Raw genomic sequence first — 16,127 nt, 5'->3', positions numbered from 1 at the left:
GTTTATCAAATACAAGCAATAACAACAAAGTTATTTTCGTAACATCGCATTCTTGGGATTCGTCAAATCGCATCTACGAGGGGCGTTTGAAAAGTCCGTGCAAAGTCCCAGAGATGGCACCACCGGTGTGTATCGAGGTCATGTTTAGTTAGTAGCGTCTTTGGAAAGAACGCACACCAAGTTTCAGCCATATTGGTCTATTTCTTTGTTTCCAGAATGAGATTTTCAATCTGCAGCGGAGTGGAGACGAGATACTGGCAGAAGTAAAGCTGTGAGTACCGGGCGTGAGTCGTGCTTCGGTAGCTCAGATGGTAGAGCACTTGCCCGCGAAAGGCAAAGATCCCCAGTTCGAGTCTCGGTCGGGCACACAGTTTTAATCTGCCAGGAAGTTTCTATTTCTTTGTGTTTGGCATTCATGTGAATCAAGGAAGTCGAGTGATTGTCAAAAGTGGACGAAAAAGAATTTCTTGTGGTGATTATACATTACTTTATGAAAGGCAAAACGCCTCAGGAGACCAAAGAGAATCTTTATAATCATTACAGTGATTCTGCACCTTCGATTAGAACAGTTTATAAGTGGTTTCCAATTTTTCGGAGTGGCCATATGGGCCCAAGTGATGCCGAACGTCCTGGACGCCTTGTGGAGGTTACGACTCCAGAAATCATTGACAAAATCCATGATATGGCGATGGAAGACAGAAGAGTTAAGGAGCGTGAGATTGCTAGTGCTGTGGGCATCTCGAATGCACGGATACGTAATATTTTGCATAAACATTTGGACATGAGAAAGCTATCCGCAAGATGTGTTCCGCGATCGCTCACGCTTGACCAAAAATGGAATGTGGTGGAGTGTTAGAAGGATGGTTTGCAGCTGTTCAGGAAGAATCCGCGGGATTTTGTCACTGCGGATGAAACATGGATGGATACATTACTATACTACTGAGACCAAACAACAATCTAAACAATGGGTTACCAAGGGAGAATCTGCGCCAAAAAAGGCGAAGACCATTCCTTCGGCCGGAAACGTTATGGCGACTGTCTTTTGGGATTCGCAAGGGATAATCCTCATCGACTATCTGGAAAAGGGTAAAACTATTACAGGCACATATTATTCATCGTTAATGGACCGTTTGAAAACCGAGATGCAAGAAAAACGCCGGCGATTGGACCGCAAAAAGAGTCCTTTTCCATCAAGACAATGCACCAGCACACACCTCAGCAGTTGTGGTCGCAAAATTAGTGGAAATATGATTACAACTCGTTTCACATCCCTCCCTCTGACTATTATTTGTTCCCCAGTTTGAAGAAATGGCTGGGGGGACAAAGATTTTATTCAAACGAGCAGGTGATTGCAGCAACTAATAGCTACTTTGTAGACTTGGATAATTCCTATTATTCGGAAGGGATCAACAAATTAGAACAGCGTTGGACGAAGTGTATAAGTCTACAAGGAGACTATGTCAAAAAATAAAAAAGGTTTGCCGCAAACACGTAAGTAGTTTTTATTTTTACACGTCCTTTCCAAGCGCCCCTCGTAAACAGTAACCTTACAGTGTAACTCAGTCTGTCATCATAGCCTATATTTAAAAAATACAGAAGTGAAATAAATAGTGTGTGTGTTCTGTTTGCGGTGCCACTGATCACGTTATTATGCGAAATTTCAAGCGGACGTCCGCTATCCGTAATTTCAACCGGCCGCACTTGTTTGGAAACACCGACGTCACTGTTATTAGTCTTACTAGTGGGTAGCTCCCCGTCACGAAAAGCGTTTCGCTCTTGTTTTCAGCGCGCACTCCGGTAGCTGTCTACCTTTGCGGTGGTTCTCCACAACTGCCAATGACTACCCTCTCACGGTCTCTTATACAGGTTATCCCGCCTAACAGCGGCTAGGCACGTTTTCTCTGATGTTTCGGCAGATATTTGCAATTTCGTTTTTGCAATGCAATGTGTACCTGGAGTAGGCCGAAACAAATACTGCTGATCACATATTACATGAAACGCCCAGTATCGACGGAAAAATGTGTCTGCTTGCCGTTACAAACAAAATGAGTTTCAAAGCGGAATTTTACGTGCCCATTCGATACAGCGGTTTAATCAGTATGGATCAACTGGGACAGCAAAGAAGCAGTACTCCAGCAACGACGAAACTGCCTTGACTGTTCAGTCCCTACTGGAGTACTAGCTATCCCGTGTGTTTTACTTTACTATTTCCGTTAATACGTAGACTAATCTGGGCCGCTCTCTGGAATGGGCACGTAAAATACCGCTTTTTAAATACTTTTATTCCAACATCTACATGATTACTCTGCTATTCACAATAAAGTGCCTGGCAGAGGGTTCAATGAACCACCTTCAAGCTATCTCTCTACTCTTCCACTCTAGAACAGCACGCGGGAAAAAAACGAGCACTTAAATTTTTCTGTGCGAGTCCTGATTTCTCTTAATTCATCGTGATGATCATTTCTGCCTATGTAGGTGGGTGCCAAGAGAATGTTTTCGCAATCGGAGGAGAAAATTGGTGATTGAAATATTATGAGAAGATCCCGTCGCAACGAAAAACGCCTTTGCTTTAATGACTGCCACTCCAATTCGCATGTCATGTCTGTGACACTATCTCCCCTACTTCGCGATAATACAAAACTAGCTGCCCTTCTTTGTACTTTTTCGATGTCATCCGTCAGTCCCACCTGATGCGGATCCCGTACCGCACAGCAGTATTCCAGGATAGGGCGTGGTGTAAGCAGTCTCTTTGGTAGACCTGTTGCACCTTCTAAGTGTTCTGCCAATGAATCGCAGTCTTTGGTTTGCCTTACCCACAACATTATGTATGTGATCGTTCCAATTTAGGTTATTTGTAATTGTAATCCCTAAGTATTTAGATGAATTTAAAGCCTTCTGTGTGACTTATCACGTAATCGAAATCTACCTGATTTCGTTTAGTACTCTTGTGAATAACTTCACACTTTTCTTTATTCTGCGTCAATTGCCACTTTTCGCACCACACATATCTTGTCTAAATCATTTTGCAAATCGTTTTGATCATCTGATGACTTTACAAGACGGTAAATGACAGCATCATCTGCAAACAATCTAAGACGGCTACTCAGATTGTCTCCTATGTCGTTAATATAGATCAGGAACAACAGAGGGCCTGTAACACTTCCTTGGGGAACGCCGGATATTACTTCTGTTTTACGCGATGACTTTCCGTCTATTACTACGAACTGTGACCTTTCTAACAGGAAAAGCTTTCTCTAAAAATTGCGAATCGGACGAAAGATGGGGTGAGTAACACTTGTTTCGGTTGTTTCCAGCTACACACTGCAAAAATGTAATTGCAAATATTTGCCGAAACACCAGAGAAAATGCGCCTGGCGACTCTTAGGGGGGACACATTGTAGAAGGTATAGGAGTGGACGCAACATTGAACCTATGGGACTCCGTGATTGCTCACCAAACAGTAAACCAGGTGTACGTTTACATCTAGCCATGAACGTTTACAGGTATGAAAGTGTCGCAAGGTTCGAACAGCTGTCAGAGGAACTTCTGACTCTTAGAGGAATAACGCGCGGCTCTCCTTGTCAAGTTGGCGGTAGTACTTTCATACGTGGCTGGCGCCAGCTGTGTTTACGAACGTGTTGTACGAGACAGCGCAGGGCGTGAGCGCGGAAAGCGGGTCGCGACGCGAGCTCTTGCACAACAAGCAAGCAATTACCTCGCGCCCGACGCGGGAAGCGGCCAACGCATGCCTCGGTGCCCCACCACACACTGCTCTGCTAGCGGCGCCGAATCGTCCGCACGCCGCGGCGATGCCACGCCGCTCCTCCTGTGCGAAAAACTGCAGTGCGCCCGCCGATCACGACTCTTCCGACCTTTCGAGACGTATCTATGTAACTATGTATCTATGTATCTATTACCCGAAAGACGTCAATTGCGTTTCCGGCTGTAGCAGCCACTTACGAGGTGTAGTCGAAGTTTTAATTACCACGTCGAAAAAATTAAGTTTAGTGGATTAGGTTGTTTGCAGGTACGTGTCTTCGGCCGTTACCTAAATTGAAATCCCACCCCGCAGTACCACAGCACGCGGCTTAAGAACCTAAAGTAGAATGTCGCAGCGCACTGTTAAGGTGGTATAGTGTGGTAATTCGGTTTCTGCATTCGAAGGGAAATAACGCCGCAACAATCCCTGTTTATTTGGTGGAAGTAGTACACAAACAAAGCATCATCATAATGAGACTGATTACGCGGGGCGAACGCTGCCAGTGCGGTCTACCAAGTCTGAGCAATCAAGAACGAAGTGGTAGATTATGTCGAAACAACATGGATGTTAACGCCCTGCTACCCAAAGTCCAACGTTTTACAATCGATGGAATAGCGGAAAAAGCAAAAATCAATCACGTATTACTTATCAACATCGTGAACATGAAGGTTAAGAAAGTCGTCGCCCGCTGGTTTCTGTGACTGTTCACACACATTGAAATAGTCTGCCGAGGTGGCCGAGCGGTTCTAGGCGCTTCAGTCCGGAACCGCGCTACGATCTGAGGTTGGAATCGTGCCTCGGGCATGGATGTGTTTGATGGCCTTAGGTTAGTTAGGTTTAAGTAGTTCTAAGTCTAGGGGACTGATGACCTCAGATGTTAAGTCCCATAGTGCTTAGAGCCATTTGAACATAAAAGTCTGCCGAGCCAAGGCAGCAGCGAAAATGTTGCAGCTGTGTCATCCATCTGATGACCAACGATGAATGCCGTGACCTAAATTGAAATCCCGCCCCGCAGTACCAGAGCATTCCGCTGAAGGACCTGAAGTAGAACGTCGCAATGCACTGATAAAGTGGAGGAAAGCAAGAAGTGGGAATACGTGGTGTCGCCACCGTTGAAGACGGCGAAGACCCAACCATCATCGGAGAATATTGCCTTTTCTTTACTTTTGCGATTGCTGTGATGTGGTGCTAACAGATTATGAAGTGTTTCCGCTCAATGGCTACGCCCTAGATGATTTTGCACAGAACACGGTATCAAATGCTGCTGTTTTGAGCTGTCAAATTTGTCCCATCTCCCGAGGCTTTTTAGTTATGTATTGGCCAATATAAAAGATAACTTCAAAATTTTACAGCAAGATCTTTATCTGTCAATGAACAAGATCTGAATATATTGTTAATCTTTAAGAAAACATCTTGGTGTAAGTAAAATAGAAGTTAAATGTAAGACGCATTTCTTTGGCCTACTGACATGTTCAGAGTCCGTTCTAGCATGAATGGGAGACAGCCTTCATAATATAAGCACTCCTCGAGCGCCATTCCCTTCATTGCACGCAATCTACAAATGATTTGCCACGTCTTTAGCAATTGTTCGTCTCGTCTCCTGAATCTTAATCTTTAATATTTTGTGTCATTTTCAAATTCCAACAGCTTCTGCCCCCCCTCCATCCCCCCCCCCCCCCCGGTCCCCAAATACCTTTACCGTCCGTTGTGACATTACGAAAATTGGGCGTGGTAAATACGTCACAAGGACCGGCACCTATAAGGGGCGTTCAAAAAGAAACGAGCCGGAGGCATAATTACATAAACCAGTACCTGTATAAGAAGTATTGACCCTGGCTGTTGAGACACTTGTCCCATTGTGACATAAGGCGGTGAATGGTTGTCTCGTAAAATTCCTGGGGCTGCCATGTTAACCAGTTCCGCACGTACAGCTGGACGTCCTTGTCCGAGGTGAATTGTTTGCCCTATGCTGACGTTCTTCTTCGACCAAGATGGCCCACTTCTGATTCACTTCCTGCAGCACGGGACAACAGTGAATGTCCAACGTTACTCCCAAACCCTGACCACCCTTCGCCAAGCGATCAAATCAAAACGACCACACAATCTCACCCGCGGGGTCATTCTGTTCCACGACAATGCAAAGTCTCATACAGCCAACACAGTCGCGGCGCTCCTGCAGAAATTCAAATGGGAGGTTCTCGGCCACCCTCCATACAGTCCGGACCTTTCTCCCTGTGATTACGCCATTTTTGGTCTCCTGAAAAAAGCTCTTGAGCGGCAAACCATTCACCTCGGACGACGACGACGACGACGACGACGTCAAGCTGTACGTGCGGAACTGGTTAACATGGCAGCCCCGGGAATTATGAGACAGCCATTCACCGCCTTGTGTCGCAGTGGGACAAGTGTCTCAACAGCCAATCTTCTAACATACAGGCACTGGTTACTGTAATTATGACTCCGGCTCATTTCTTTTTGAACGCCCCTTATATGTATGACAGAATGTACGACACAGTGTAATCTATTGAGGCTCGATATAATACCGGTACATTAGAATTCAGGTCTCTACATCCACATCTACATGATTACTATACAAATCACAATTAAGTGCCTGAGAGGGGAAAACAAAAACTTAATTCTTTCCGTGCTCTGAATTCTCTTACTTTATTATGATCATCGTTTCTCCTTATGTAGGTGGGCGCCAACGAAAGAAAGAATTTTCACAGTTTGAGGGAAAAGTTTAAAAGAAATTTGTAAGATACTGCCGCAACGAAAACCGGTTTTCTTTGTGATTGCCACCCGCAATTCGTTTATCATATCCGTGAGACTCCCTTCCTCTTATTTCGCGATTATAACTGTACAGAACGAGCTGCCCTTGTTTGAACTTTTTCGATTTCTTCCGTCAATCCTAACTGATGCGGATCCCACACCGTACAACAATACTCCAGAGGAGTGCGGACAAGCGTTGTTTAAGCACCCTCTTTAGTAGCACTGTTGCATTTTGCAAGTGTTCTGCCAGTTGCATTTTCTAAGTGTCCTGACAATAAATCACAGTCTTTGGTTTGCTTTCCCCACAACGTTGTCTATGTGATCGTTCCAGTTTAAGTTATTCGTAATTATAATCCTTAAGTATTTAGTTGAATTGACAGCCTTTAGATTTGAGAGATTTATCGTTTAAGCGAAATTTCGTTTAACCGAAATTTAGCGGATTCCTTTTGTACTCAGATGGATGACTCCGCATTTTTCATTATTCAGAGTCACCTGCCATTTTTCACACCATACAGATAACTTGCCTAAATCATTTTGCAGTGGGTTTTGATATTCTAGTGACTTTAATAGACGGCATGTGACAGCATCGTCTGCTAACAATCTAAGTGGGCTGTTCACATTCTCTCCTAAATCATGTATATACATTACGAGCCCCTACAGAGCTTCCCTGGGGAAAGCCATAAATCGTTTCCATTTTTATCGTTGACTCTCCGTCATTTACAACCAACTGTGCCTTTATGGCAAGAAATCACAAATCCAGTCGCACAACTAAAGACGATATTCCATAAGCACGCAATATGACCCTAAGTCGCTTGTAAGGAACTGTGTCAAAAACCTTATGGAAATGTAGAAATATGGAATCTAGATCCCCTGTCTATAGCACTCATTACTTCGTGTGAATGAAGAGGTAGTCGTTTTTTCCGAATCTGTGTTGGCTCTTTGTCAATAAACCGTTTTCTTCGAGGTAATTCATAATGTTCGAGCAGAATATCTGTACCAAACCAAATTCTTACTATGGTCGAGTACGGTACTTGTGGTTTTGTGTGTGTTTCAAAGGCTCCTGAAAGTTTGCACTGGGGAACATTCACCTGGGCACGCGCGAGTCCAGTGGAGCTCGTGCAAGGCGCTAGGACGGCCAACGAGTATCGTACACTGGTTGCACACACCCCTTCATGACGCTCATGTATCTCAATGGCATTTTTCAACAAGACAATGCGCCGTATCACAAGGCCAGTAATGTGATGCAGCGGTTCGAGGAATACAATGGCGAGTTCAAATTGATGTGCTGGCCCCCCAATTCGCCAGATCTGAACCTGATCAAACACATCTGGGATGTTGTCGAACGTGGCGTCAGAGCTCATCGCTCTCTTCTACGAGAATTTACGGGAATTAGGTGACCTTTGTGTATAGATTTGATGCCAGCTCCCTCCAGTGACATGCCAGGGCTTCATTGCTTCCATACCACGACGCGCCGCCGTTGTTATCCATGCCAAAGGTAGACATACCGGCTATTAGGAAGGTTGTCATCATGTTCTGGGCGATCGGAGTACAGATGGCGGTAGTATCGCGTACACGAGGTAGGAAAGGGTAGAGCATTGGCGGAGCAGTCATTTATACGTAAGGTCATTCATGTGAAATGGTTTCCAACGTGTTTACGGCCGCACGAAGGGAATTAACAGGCTTCGAACGCGGAATGGTAGTTCGAGCTAGACGCATGGTGCACTCCATTTCTGTAATCGTTAAGGAATTCAATATAGCGAGAGCCACATGTCAAGAGCGTGCCGGGAATATCAAATTCCAAGCATTACCTCTCGCCACGGACTACGCTGTGGCCGACTGCCTTCACTTAACGACCAAGAGCTGCGGCGTTTGCGGACTTCACCTACATTGCTTCCCCTGGGCTCGTGACCACATCGGCTGGACCCTAGACTGCTGGAAAACTGTGGTCTGGTCAGAAGACACCCGATTTTAGTTATCAAGAGCTGATGGTAGGGTTCGAGTGTGGTGCTGACCTCACGATACCATCAACCGAAGCAGTCAACGAGGCACTGTGTAAGCTGGTCATGGCTCCATAACCGTGTAATCTGGGTTTATAACGAACTGAATGGGTCCTCTGTCCAACTGAACCCATCATTGACTGAAAATGGTTATGTTCAGCTACTTGGGAGACCGTATGCAGCCATTCATGGATTCCATGTTCCCGAAGTACATCGAAATTTTTATGGATGGCAATGCGCCATGTCACCAGGCCACAATTGTTTGTGACTAGTTTGAAGAACATTCTGAATAGTTCGAGTGAATGATTTGGCCACCAACATCGCACCACGTGAATCCCATCGAATAGAGAAGTCAGTTCGTGCACAAAATCTTGCATCGGCAACATTTTTACAGTTATGGACGGCTATGAAGGCAGCATGGTTCTGTATTTCCGCTTCAGTCCTGAACCGAGCGACCGCTACAGTCGCAGGTTCGAATCCTGCCTCGGACATGGATGTGTGTGATGTCCTTAGGTTAGTTAGGCTTAAGTAGTTCTAAGTCTAGGGGACTGATGACCTCCGATGTCAAGTCCCATAGTGCTTAGAGCCATTTGAACAATTTTTGTATTTCCGCAGGGGACTTCCAACGACTTGTTGAGTCCGCGTGGAGCTGCTGCACTACGACGGGTCGAACGCGATAGTAGGAGGTATCTCATGACGTGGCAGTTCAGTATATAGCCCACCATGATGTACAGCGCTCCAAATCCACCTCCAACAGGCGCTTTAACGGGTGTCACTACCATTTTACCCGGTTACCTTGCGTCGTCGCAGTCTTCAGACTCGCCATTAGCTGCTTATCCTTCATTCAGGGTGTTACATTACTTCATTACCAAAAACAGAAGCAGCAACTCTAAGGTTAAACAATTCTCTCATCTTTGTGGATTTATAACAACTGCTGATATCGTTTCCAATGCAGTGTATGTGTATCCACTAAACAATATTTGTCGATGGCACTGTATAGAACTAACGGTCACACGAAATTATATACAATAGGTTACAAAGCAAAGAGCATGTTTGTTCGTTTACAGTCGATCAAGGTTTGTGTTAGAGGAACAAGCAAACTTTATCGTGCTCCTGAAAACTCATTTGCCATTAAACTGTAATGATAAAATTGGGAAAAAAACTGTTCCCCAGTAACGGTCTACGAGCAAGATGATAATTTTAAGAATAATGACATATCTAGTTAAGGGAGATCCAGAACACAAAACAACTTGTAAATTAACCTTACGATATTTTTCCACAAGGAAACCTAACGGTCCAATGTGCACTTCTGTCCGAAGCCAACTGTCGACTACGTCATCGTAAACGCAAATGAACTGCAGGCATGTGGGTTCAGACAAAGACCACTGAAATAAGCACACTATATAGACACTATATAGAAAAGCCAAGGCACAGAACAAACACGGACTACTTTATCGAAGGCATATACATACCAAGTACAGGCAAGATATCGTTACTGCGTAATTGGCTTGTGTTTGCACATACCTGTGAACAAAGAAATTTCAACGATTAGAAGCAATCTGCACGGTTAAAGAAGTAAGCGTATGAATATGCTTAATTACTAATTAAAGTATATATTCTCAAAAGTAATCGATTTTCAATACCGGAATGTATCGGTTTAATAACCACAATCCTAACAATTTTTAAAGTAATACCAAGTAGGTTGTAACTTTTTTTTTTTTTTTACTTTTCAAGATACGGTTGCAGCATCCTGGGCTCCTGTTGGTTGTTCATCAAAAAAATCGTAACTTTTAAATAACTTCTCCAGAATATGCTTATAAATATTAGAGCTGCACTAGAGCATTAGTTGGAGACATAAAGTAACTTATTTGCATAATGTGAACAATAGATTTAAATTAAAAATTCGTACAATAGATGTAAATTTCCCAATCTGTAAAAAGCTACCCAACATGGACGGTTCAAGTTAGCGTGCGTAATGGTCTCTGGAGCATAGGAAGTCAGATCTCTCATCAATGTTGAAGGATGTGCAAGAAATGTTGCCTATAATAACAATACTACTACTGTATTTCATATGACTATTTGAACTATGGCGCAAATCTGTACTAACATTATTAATGTTTATATTCTTCTAAGTACTGTAGTCATGTACATGTAGATGTAACATAATTTTAACTGTTACACTACACAGAGAGCTGATACTGTTACCCAAAATCAATAAAGTTTGATGAATACTTTGAATATTTCATCCATAGCATCCTTTGCAGAAGTTGCCTGAACTGGTTTCCTCTGCCAGTGAACGCACAACTTGTCTCGTTTCACGTCACTGAAGGCTCTCCTTCATGATGGAACTTACGGAACAAAATATGTAAATGAATGAATGACAATTTAATACATTTAAAAACACTTCGAATTGCGATTTTGTTTGTGCTGATAATCGGTTCCTGTTAAGCAAGCATGATCAGCCCATTTACACAAAAGATAACTCAAATTTAAATCTGTTACAAATAGTAAACCCAAAGATAAAGGCATTCTCGACATCAATACGAACATCGAATCCCAATATGAGACACGTGCTCATAAGCGTAACTCGTATTTTTAGGTTGAAAAGATGAAATCATTCCTTGCGGGACACGAACACCAACGCAACAAAGCGTTCTCGCAAATATGTCGCACAATGTACATGAAGCAGAGCCGCTACATTTAGTAAAATAGTAAGCAATTCGTAAAAAGAGAGAACTACATAGTTTAGACCGTGTCCACAGTGAGGTCGTGCGAAGTGCTGAATGACATATTACAAATATGGCTCCACGGATGTCCTAGGACAGAATTCCTGATACAATGATTGGGCAATGAAACAAACTGAATCATTTACTTTCAGTTCGAAGAAATCATGCAGTTTATCTAAGGAAATGTAACTATTTATCTAGCTAGCTACTGGTTAACTGAATATTGCGAAAGTGTTACATGTCCCGCTGACCCGTCCAAAAAATAAAATTAGCGTGGAAAATCTATTACTTGATCTTCAAATACAGGTTCCCTTTGTCAGTATGAAAAATTTTCGGTTAAAGAGGAAATATACATTTCGCCCCATCAAACTATGGAAACAAATAATGAAGTGTCGCAACAGAAGCCCTATTGTTGAATATTGTACGAAATTTCAATGGCCTGAGCTACAAAAAGTATTTAATCTTTACAAGTATTACCTCTAAAGCCTAGTTTTAAATTGATAATTGTTCCGAAGAACAAAGCGAAGTTACATTATTTACTATCGTGAAGATATTGTGAATAACTTAATGATATTAAAAACATCTCCCATCTGAAACTTCCTGGCAGATTAAAACTGTGTGCCCGACCGAGACTCGAACTCGGGACCTTTGCCTTTCGCGGGCAAGTGCTCCCATCTATTTATTGTTACTATTGTGCCCCAAGTGTTTCGAGGAAAGGCTTGTACTTCAAGTGCTCAGTTTAAAGGACAGTTTTCTATCCAGAAACAACAAAATCGAGACAGCTCTTGCTTTTCGAGAATTATGTCTCTCATAAAGTTTAATATAAATGCAACTGTGAATATGAACTTTAGTCGCATACTTTCCTTCTGTATTGAATATTTGTCTCTGAATCGTCGTAAAATTGCATTTCCACTCATCTCTTAAAGGTGACAGTTTAATTGAAGACTTTTCTGCCGAGGAGGCCAAGACTAAATATAACTCTCGTAAAAGGATATAAATACTGTGCCACCTCATTGTGCAAAGTTATCTTTCAAAGAAACCAGTATCATCATCTTATGCTTTTCCAGTTCTGCGTGAAGTGCGTCACGTTACTCGTAAGTAGTCCCTCATTTACAGTACTGAATGAAAGTCGTTTTCAATCAGAAGATGTTTATTACAGCACAATGCATTTCAAAACGCGTGCGTTCATCCTCGGTTGCATTTAAAAGATCTAACAGTTTTTCCATCAGTTCTGTATCAGTTACAACTATTTCCTTGAATTCCTACAAGAACTTAAAATTGACTATTTATCTTGCATGTAAAGTTGAAAGCACACTTACTGTGTACTTTTACAACGACATTTTCGTGCATTTTCATTCGCAAAACACAGTTAAAACGCGGACGTATTTTCGTTAGTGGCTGACACTTTAAGAAAAGGTGTCTTTGACATACAAGCTACCAAGCTGATGCGAAGATTTTACTTCACTGTAGATGCCAGGAAACATATGTCTTCTGTCACATATGAAATACTACGTTTACTTTATTTCTTTGGCTTCTCTTCTAGAACATAAATGTACAGTTGATAAACAAGCTGTGGCTGTCAAATTGCGTTCCCCATTTACTATGCCATCAGGCGCTTTCTGGAAATGCAAGTAAATTTTCAGTTTTTCCAAAACAGCAAGATTTTTGTCCTTTTTTCCTTCGTGTAAAATTAATAGGTTCCCTTTTACATGGTTACTTTATGTACAGAGGTTTACGAAAGGCTAGCTATTGCTAATATGTTAATATCGTTTCTACGAAATTCATCAATATGCTCTTTGAAACCAGTGTGGAACCTTTTATCGCTGCACAATAAAACGTTTGCAAAATACTTTCTGTATGTGTCTATTTTCTTTCTTTTTGTCGTCGAATTCTGTGTTGTGGGTTTCTGTGGTTGTGTGTGTTTCTTGTTTGTGGAAAGATACTGGCTATATTTCAGGGTACACTTCCTTGATATGGAATACTGAGATACCGGTAATTGTGTGTTCAGTTTTCTGTGTCTTTTAGAGTTGCTTTTGTACTCTACTCATCAGTAAGTTCCTCTGAGCAACCACCTTTTTTTTTTTTTTTTTTGCTATTACTACTGATTGTTCACTTTTCTTGTTATCCTAGCTCATGACATTCGTTTCTGCAGACGCGATCGGCTGCCTTTTTAGGGTTTCGAACCTCAGTCTCTAAAAACTGAACCCTTATTGGTTCACTTTGTTGTCCGTCTGTCTGTCTGTCTGTCTGTCTGTCCGACTGTTCAAAACCCATTTTCTCAGTAACGGATAGATGTAAAAAGTTGAAATTTACGTCACACATTAAGGTTTACAGTCCCTTAGCGACATAAAAACGCTAAGCTTGTAAGTCTTTACTATCAAAAGAAACGGCCATTTAATTCACATATTTTGATAATGTATCTTGAAAGAGAGATATCATATTAACATCAAAAAAAGCAAAACGAGGATAATGGAATGTAGTCGAATTGAATCGAGTGATGCTGACAGTATTAGATTTGGAAATGACACACTTAAGGTAGTAGTTGAGTTTTGCTATTTGCGAAGCAAAGTAACTGATGATCGAATAGAGAGGATATAAATTGTAGACTGGCTATAGTAAGCAAAGGGTTTCTGAAGAAGAGAAATTTTGTTAAAATCGAGTACAGATTTAAGTGTCAGGAAGTCTTTTCAGAAAGTATTTGTATGGAGTGTAGCCCTGTACGGAAGTGAAACATGGACGATAAATAGTTCAGACAAGAAGAGAATAGAAGCTTTCGCAGTGCTACAGAATAATGCTGAAGATCAGATGGGTAGATCACATAACTAATGAGGAGCTACTCAATAGAATTGAAGAGAAGAGAAATTTGTGGCACAACTTGACTAGAAGAAGGGATCGGTTGGTGGGACACATTCTTACGCGTCAAGGAAGCACCAATTTATTATTGGAGGGCAGCATGGAGGGTAAAAATCGTAGAGGGGGACCAGGAGATGAATACACTAAGCAGATTCAGAAGGATGTAGGTTGCAGTAGTTATTCGGACATGATACAGTAGCATAGAGAGCTACATCAAACCAGTCTCTGGACTGAAAACAACATTTTGATACTCGCAAACTTGCTCCTCAAAATCTACAAGGTACTTCCCATTGATGTAAAATCATGAAATTTGGCACGGAAGGAAGGTTTCACAGTACAACCAAAGGAAAAAAATTCGAAAATTGTGAATTTGAAACTGTACCACACACACACACACACACACACACACACACACACACACACACACACACACACACACACACAAATTATTGTTTGTTAGCAGACTGACTCTCCGCCTGTCTGCTAAGCTCTCTTTTTCTAAGAGAAGGGTAAACGAATCAAGTTGAAATTTATGTCCCATGCTAATGTCTATGGTCCCTTGGCGGTATAATAAACGTTAGCTACTAAGTCAATGGAATCGAAAGATACGGCCATTCATGCCACATATTTCGATATTCCCAAACTCGCTCATCAAAGCCTACAGTATATTTACCATTAGTCTAGAATCATGAATTTTGCGAAGAAGCACCGTTTCACACTAAAACCAAAGGAAAAAATGCGGAATTGATAATTTGTTATTGTATTACACGACAAAATATTTCTTTTGTCAGTTGTTATCCTACTTCAAACCTGAAATTAAAACCTTTTCCGAAGTCTTGGAATCACTGAGACCGCGTTCTTGCCAGTGTCAATTTCGATAACAAGCAAAACTTGTCGCGATTGTCGATTCCCAGAATGATCGACTGTCTATATACATGATTAAGTTTTGTACGCAACCCTGGCCAATTTTTTTTTCTGTCATTTTAGCGCATGACATCCGTCTCTGCAGACACATTTGGCTGGCTTTTTGGTTTCCTACCAAGTATGAAGCAATAGCGTCGTTCTCGGGTGGCATTTCTGTTTTAGTGCTATCTCAGATCGCGCCTGTCTACCTGTTGCTGTAGGCCGCACTAAATCTCGAGGTGTCACGGAGCGTTTTCGAAATGCCGGCTCGCCTGTCTTCTGTCCTGCACGTGTTGGGTGTCAGGACCTCAAGGCAGCAGCTGGGCTTATCACGCGAACCTGTTGATCGCCGTTGCAGTATTTCCTTTTGTCCCGTCACCTGCCGACACGTAGCTGCAGCAGATAACACACATTCTCCAACACACTTGGCCAGCTGCCGAACATTGAAACGTTCCTTCGACTCGTCCTCGGCGATGCCTCGGAGTGGAGCCAAATCTCACGCGCCTCCGCAGCCTGAATCGATGCTTATCGAGCGACGTGCAGGGCACGAGACCAATTATGCGACTAATTACGCCTTAACTATCAGTGATCCGACCGATTTCTCGGCACCGCTACGGTTATAAAACATTCTTATTGCGGCAGAGAGAAGCTCCCGAGCCGCGGGTCTGGAAAAATAGGAGGTGTGAAATGGACTGGTAAAACAAGGAATAAGGTTGTGTTACAAAGGGTGAACAGACATCAAACACTCATGTAAATACCTCAAAGTTCAAGAATAGAAGATTGAAATAGTAAAAGAATTCAAATATCGCGGAGAATGGATTAGTTGGAATGCTGGGGAAAGTAAAGCAATGGAATCCAGAAAAAATAAACTTGAACTGGCCTTCCAAGTAGCAAAAAGTACATACAACAAAAAATCCCTTTCATGGGGGTCCAAAATTACACATTACAAGACAGTGATTAAGCCAGAAGCACTGTATCCAGCATAAATACTAAACATGAATTTCAGAGGCCAAATGGAGAAACTTGAGCTAAAGGAAAGAAAAATCATAGGGCCAAAATTTCAAGACAATAAGACTGTATACATCAAAAATGAAAATTGAAAAACTTTCAGATACTATG

The sequence above is a fragment of the Schistocerca piceifrons genome, chromosome 1 (assembly GCF_021461385.2).
Source record: "Schistocerca piceifrons isolate TAMUIC-IGC-003096 chromosome 1, iqSchPice1.1, whole genome shotgun sequence".
Lineage (NCBI taxonomy): Eukaryota > Metazoa > Arthropoda > Insecta > Orthoptera > Acrididae > Schistocerca > Schistocerca piceifrons.
The sequence above is the reverse complement of the archived record's forward strand: the minus strand, read 5'-3'. Positions refer to the sequence as shown.